Raw genomic sequence first — 7,926 nt, 5'->3', positions numbered from 1 at the left:
ACACAAACCAGACGAGTGCTTCTGTCAAATGGGAGGCCTTCAAGGCCTATATTAGAGGGGAGATATTAAGTTATACAAGATATAAATCCAAAACGTATAATACACAATTAGAAAATCTGGAAAAACAAATTAAAGTATTAGAGCAACACCTCTTTAGCAACAACGACCCTGTAAAGCGGAAAGAACTTATTTTATTAAAAGCCCAATGTAATGAATTAACTAGCAGTAAAATAGCCAAGAACTTAATGTGGCTAAAACAATCATATTACGATCAGGGAGAAAAACCTGGAAAATTGCTTGCATGGAGAATTAAGAAAATACAAACAGACAGAGCCATTAATTCATTAACTTTACAAAATGGGGCAAAGATTGTAGATCCATTGGAAATAAATAATATTTTCAAATTGTATTATGAAAATCTGTACAAAACTGAATACACCAACGATTTAGAAGGGCAAGACCGCTTTCTTGATAAACTTGATTTTCCCAAATTATCTGAGGGGTCGAAAAGTAATTTAGACATAAATCTAAGCCTAGAAGAGCTTTTAGAGGCACTACAGGGCATGAATAGTGGAAAAGCCCCTGGACCTGATGGCCTCCCAATAGAAATTTATAAAACTTTTGCAGGGAAACTTCTACCACACTTGCTTGAAATGTTCAATGAGTCATTTGAAAAGGGAATACTGCCTCCTTCATTAAGATCAGCACTAATTACTCTTATATTAAAGCCAGGCAAACCTGCCAATGAAAAATCTTCTTATAGGCCCATATCTTTAATGTCTTGCGATACAAAAATTCTTTGTAAGGTCCTTGCTAAGAGAATTGAAATGCATATACCGAACCTTATTATGAATGATCAAAATGGATTTGTGCTTGGAAGACAAGCCTTCCATAACATACGCAGAGTCTTAAATATAATATATAAAAAACAAAATGCCAAGGACCATGCAATCCTGTCGTTGGATGCGGAAAAAGCCTTCGACAGGATTGAATGGGGATACCTTTTCGAGGTACTTAAGAGATTTGGGCTGGGTGATGGGTATATTAAATGGATTAGATTACTTTATAATGATCCACAGGCAGAAATAATTACAAATAGCCAAATTTCAAAACCTTTTAATTTAAGTAGAGGTACTCGCCAGGGGTGTCCACTGTCTCCTCTGTTATTTTTATTTGCAGTAGAACCGCTTACAATGACAATTCGGACTAGTCCTGAAATGAAAGGCATAACAATAGGTGAGAGGGAACACCGCTTATCTCTGTTTGCAGATGATATTGTGGCATTTCTTACAAATCTAGACCCTTCTATTCAAGCACTCAATAATATATTAACAGCTTTTGGAGAATTTTCAGGTTACAAAATTAATAATAATAAAAGTGCATTGCTATTATTGAATGAGGATGAAAGGAGAAACTCTCTGACCTGTAGGCAATTCACCAGCTCTCCCGAAGGCTTTACATATTTAGGAATTAAGATAACCCCCAATTTAAAGGAAATTATTCAGATTAATTACGACCCAATAGTAAAGAAAGTCACTGACTCGCTCGAGAGGTGGAACGCATTGCCAATTTCTATTATTGGACGTATAAGTATCATAAAAATGTCAATTCTACCCAAATTTTTATACCTTTTCCAGTCAATTCCTCTACCCCTTCCAGCTTCCTTCTTTTCTACACTCAAGAAAACATTCACAAGATTTATATGGAATAACAAGCGCCCTCGGCTACGTCTGTCCTTACTCTATCTACCATACGAACGAGGAGGGCTTAACCTCTTCCCTGTCACCGTCCCGCTGGCGGGACACCTGGCACTCTTTTTTTGATCGGCTTTTTTTTGTATCATATATTTGAGTAATTATCATAAATTAGGTATCATTCGAAAGCTTACGAACTCAAAATTCATCCTGTGAAAACCGTTTTGAAATTGGACATTGCGTTACCATGGAAACGGTACTTTAAATTATTCTAGCGGGCTCCTCCCCTAGTGGGCATCGTCATGTTTTATATTACAACATTTATTTTAACTATTTTATAATAAAAATCTTTTCTAATCTTGACAAAACACATATCGTCGGAAAGGTCTGAGTCTCAGGGTTCCATATTTGGTGACCATTTTGTGATGGAAGGGATATTTGGACAGAAATTTACAGAAAAATGCTTCAAAAAAACAATCAATGGAATATGTGTGACACCCGGTGGCTATTTGTGGTACAGCGCCTAAACAAAATCTCATGGGAACTTCAATTTTTGTGATATCAACTTCAAATTTGGAACACAACTTGGTTAGACATATGGCTTTGATTTTATAGTAATTTTAGATTAAAACATTGTTGTAAAATATATATTTTATATAAAATAAAAATATTTAGTACAGTATTTTTTATTTACAGTAAATTTAAATTTCCATAACTTTTTCATACTTTCATATTTTGAATTTTGCCGAGTGTCTGCTTTAAAACAAGACCAAACTTAGGTCTATATTCCAAAGCATTCTTGAATTACAGCCCTTTAAGTTTGGATAGTGCATTTTCATGCGTATTCTCAAAAAGGGGGGTGACAGGTAAGGGGTTAAAGTACCAAATATTAAGCTTTACTATTGGGCAGCACAGCTTTGTTCTGCTATGTACTACTTTATAGATACAGACCATCCAGCATGGATAGATATAGAAAAAAATTCAATAATAATTCCATTACAGATGTATCTTTACTCTTCTTCAATTAAAATGCTCAAAAAAACTACGCACAATCCTTTCCTTAGGAATACCATTTCTGTATGGTATGACGCACATAATTTCTTAGATGAAGCAATTACATTATCAGGTCTGTCACCAATCTGGGGTAATACAAATTTTGTGCCTGGAAGAAGTGACAAGGGATTTAAAAATTGGATGTATAAGGGAGTAAGCCAAGTAAAAGATTTATATGAGGGAGGTATAATGATGTCATTTCAACAACTGATGAGAAAACATGATATCCCTCAGAAACATTTTTTCCAGTATTTACAAATAAGAAGTTTTATATATTCTGAAACCAAAACTTATTCAGAACCCCTTTTGTCAACTATTGAAAATCACACTTTAAAACATTTAAGGGAAAAGGGCAATCTGTCATTCTTTTACAATATACTTTTAGAAGGATCAAAAGAGAATTCATTATCTTATTTAACAGCATGGAAGAATGATCTTCAAGAAGACATATCTAAAGAAGAGTGGATGGAATCTTGTTTGTTTGCCCAAAATCACAGTGTCAATACTGGGGTTAAATTGCTGCAATATAAATGGCTTATGTGGACCTACATTACCCCAGTCAAATTGCATAAATTTAATCCAAATATTCCTGAGAGCTGTTTAAAATGCAAACAAGAAATTGGTACCCTTTATCATTGTATATGGGAGTGTAATGAGATTCAAAGATTTTGGAAGAAGATAGTTTTCTTGATTGGTAAATTGACTGAAGAAAATGTTCCTCTTGCACCCAAACTTTGTCTATTTCATATATACCCAGTGAATTTGGAGATGAATGCAAGAAAGCGCAAACTGGTTGATTTTAGTTTGCTCCAGGCAAAGCGCGCTATTGCTTTAAAATGGAAGGAGACCCAAGGACCCTCGTCTAACCAATGGTTTAAAGGAATGACCAGTAACCTTGCTATGGAAAAACTGACTTACGTAGTTAAAGGGAAACTAAAAGACTTGTACAAAATTTGGACCCCTTTTTTGCACTATTGTAACCAAGTAGACCAGACAATATGGGATGATTAAACTATATCCATTTCTTGTGTTTTGGACATGCCCAGTGTGTAATGCAGTTCCTGTATTCCAGCAAAATAACTAAATACTCCTGTTAAAGTAGCGAAGTTAAACTACACAATGAAAGGCTGTGAACTGTGATGTATCAAAATGTATGTCTCACTTGTTTAATTTTATGTTTTAGTTTTGTTCTAAATGTCATGTAATGTTTATTTATTTCAATATTTTTTTTTTTGTGTTTTTTTGTTTTTGTTTTGTTTGTTTTTTTTGTTTTTGTTTTTTTCTTTCATTAATATTTATTCATTTATTTATTGTTCTAATCTTCAAACAAATGCCAATAAATATATTTTGAAAAAAAAAAATTTACTCATAATAAATTCTAGGGGTACCAATATGGTCAACGTGTTTTGGAGAAAATGTATTTCATAATTTGAGTTTCCGCCCACTTTCAATTACTTTACTTCAATGAAAGAAAAGGATTTTATTTTTATTTTTATGAATAAATGATATCCTTTACCAAAAGGATAAACAATGCAGATTTGTATTTGCAGCCATTTTTGATCATATTTACCAAGGGGGCCAATAATTCTGATCACAGCTGTATGTGAAAAAATGATAAATATCAGTTCACACTGTTTGATGGCTACGAATCTCAGTTGGATATTAGCCCTGACTGTCCTGTTCTATGAAACACAAAGGCCAAATTCCCTTAATTATTCATCACAATGAGTTAAACCAAAGAATATAGTTCTGATGTGCAGCAATAGATTCACAGAATAGAAAGTGGCTGTAAGAAAATAGCTAAAGCATTGAAAAACCCAAATTTCCACAAATAAAGGCAATAATTAATAAGTTCCAATCAACTAAAGATGTTACAAATCTGCCTGGAAGAGGACATATGTCTATACCGCCCTAATGCACAAGGAGGAGAGTTTGAGTAGCCAAAGACTTTCCAAGGAACACAGATGGATATTTGCAGAGTCTTGGGTTCAGAAAGACAAAAAAAATCACTACAAGTTATTTGTTGTTTGGGAGGGTTTCAAGAAAAATCCTTCTCGCTCATCCAAAAACAAAACTCCGGCATATTGAGTTGTCAGAGATGACTGGAACTTTAAAAGGGACCTGGTTCTAGTCAGATGAAGCAAAATTTAAAAAAAAAAAAATTAACAACAAACCCACCAGATGCCTTTGGTGCAAACAGGGATAAAAAAGTGCCCCATGCCCACAGTTAAATATACTGCTGGATCTTTTGTGAGCCTATTTTATTACTTTTTTTGCTGGAGGTCCTGGACATCTTGTTCAGACATGGTATCATGGATTCTAGCAAATGCCAACAGATAAAAAATCAAAACCTGACGGCCTCTGCTAGAAATATTATAGTGGGCCGAGGTTGGATCTTCCATCAGGACAATGATCCAAAACAAACATCAAAATCAACACAAAAATTTCTTCTGCCATGACCGTCCCAGTCCCCTGACCTGAACCCAAAATGAATGGGCTGAACTGAAGAGAAGAAACACCAACATGGAGCTGGGAATCTGAAGGACCTGGAGAGATTCTGTACAGAGGAATTGTTTCTGATCTCTTCTCAGGTGTTTTCCAAACTCATCAGGCATTATAGAAGGAAACTCAGAGCTGTTATCTTGGCAAAAGGAAGTTGCAAAAAGTATTGAATAAAAGGGTGCCAAAAATGATGTCCAACGTGTTTTGATGAAAAACATTTATTTCATAAAGAGATTTTCCCCACATTTTCAATTCTTTTACTTCAATGAAAGGTTACATTTTTGTGAATTATTGGAATAAAAGATCTAAAGGATAAACAATGCAGATTTATTTTTACAGGCTTCTTTGTTCATATTTACCAAGGGGGCCAATAATTCTGACCACAACTGTATCACGTGTCAAATTGCATCTGCTCCTTTTTTGATATCACATTCACATGGCTACTTCAAACAGCTTCATTAAGGCTTTTAAAGATTGTGATAAACTATCATGCGTTTTGATCTTCTCTCAAATGAGAGAGCACATCCTGTATTATAATGTATTATAATGACTATTTAATATTACTGCGTGCTAAACTCTGACTAGGGTTGGCAAATTAAAACACGGTTACGCAAATTAATTGTTCTAGGAACCTCAAAGCATATTTTAATTTGTGTGTATTTTGTGCTCCATAATCATGTTATAGTTGAGGATTTGTAGCGTAGGTAGGACACAAACATAAACTCAAGCCCAGGGGCCCCCTAAGTCCTGCCCTGACTATAACCAGTGGATGGTGGCAGAGGAGCATTTGTTGGCTCATATCAGCCATTTCATGTAATTTTCTTTTACACATTTCACTTTTGGGTTTAAGGATACATTTTGTCAAAGTTTAGCACTTTTTTGTAGTAAACTATGAGGTAGGAAAAGTCACAAAATCTCATGAAAAAATATAAATCACAGAAGCTGTAGGTCAGTGTAGCGCAACCTCACTGATTTCGGCACACTTGCCAATTAAACACACCTGAACCAGCTAATCAGTGTCTAACTAGGTTGTTTAATTGTAGCCATTTTTTTAATTGCATTTGTTAACATATATATTGCAACCTGATCTCACAGAATTCCGTGAAATGAACACGGGCCCCTTAACTCAAAATCCGTGGCAGTTTCGCGGAATCGCCGAAAATTCCGTGATGGGTCCATGGAAGTGATGCTTATGTAAGTCAATGACAGTATACAGACGCGTTGGGCATGGTTATCATCATGAAACTATAATTTTGCCATTATGACATGGAGTGTGATTCTCGATTTAATCAGCCAGCATCATTTTATTTACAATTATTTTCATTTTTTTTTATTTACAGTATTCAGACACGTTTTGAACACGTAACCCAATCCCTTCCCTAAACCTACCCATTTGTGTATTATAAAAAACAGGATATAACAGGCAGATACGACTGCAGGCACAATTTATTTCAAAAAGTACAAATATCCAAGTGTTCCGAGGCCAAACGATTGATTTGTGTGAAGAAAATCCCCAAAAGCGATTAGCAGCGTCTAGTCCATCCGCCAAAGATCATAAACACATTTCAAATTTTACCGCTGGAAGAAACGTTACGTCAGCTTTGACAGCATTGGCTGTCGTATGTCTCGTGACCAATTGCGTCATTACGTCGGCTATGATTGTAAAATGCCATTGGCTCTTGTGTCTCATGACAGATTGCATCATGCTAAAGAGTCGTGTGTATCATTTGAATGAGATATGAATGAGTGCGTTGTGTTCTTTACATGAAGACATCGTGTGACTTCAGAAGACTTGGAATGCAACATGATTCTGTTTTTGGTCAGTTTTTGCAATAAATACCTGTGACTGTACTTGTATTTGCCTGTTATGTGTTTTATATTGTTGAGAGTGGGTAGGTTTAGGGTAGGAGTGGAGTTAGTTGCTCCAAAATATAAAAGTTATAAATGTTCACAAAATCACTTTTTACTGTCATTGACTTGCATAGAAATCACTTCCCTAGACACATCATGGAATTTTCGGCGATTGCGTGAAACTGCCACGGATTTTGAGTTAAGGGGCCCGGAATTCTGTGAGACCAGGTTGATATATTGCTAATTTTCTGTCACTATCATGCTAATTCAGATTAGCACAGTTTAAATTAGTCTTGTTTATTGTAGTTCAGGACTTCATAGTCCAGGTGTTAGTAATCTCTACTCAATCTGTGTTTCAAAAAGCCATTTTTAAGACACGATTAGCTATTCTAGATTAAGGCCTACTCTTGGCTTAATTTAAACCCACCGCCCCTGAAAGTTTAAAATGTTTTATTTTTTTTATTGATGATGTTTGTTTTATTTTGTCAGTGTTTTTAATCAGCAATCGTTTTTTTTCGTGTGTGTGCGTGTCAGCCAGAAACATGGAAACTATTTGACATTGTTGTATTTATGACTGGACTTAGTCCACAGATGTATGTATGCCATTCAAACCACTGACCCAATTCCACCCTCGACCTCGCTCCATCTTCAAACCAATCAGGTTTACAGCTTCATATTTATACATTAAAACACATTGGGGTAGGATGTTGTAAGTGTTGCCTTATCACTGTCACTCTTTTCACAACATCACAACATAATAAACTAGGGCAAAAGGAAAAAACAAGAAACAACTTTATGCAGACTAGCTGTGCTTGCGGAAAGATTT

This window comes from Gobio gobio (assembly GCF_949357685.1).
Source record: "Gobio gobio genome assembly, chromosome: 4".
NCBI lineage: Eukaryota > Metazoa > Chordata > Actinopteri > Cypriniformes > Gobionidae > Gobio > Gobio gobio.
The sequence above is the reverse complement of the archived record's forward strand: the minus strand, read 5'-3'. Positions refer to the sequence as shown.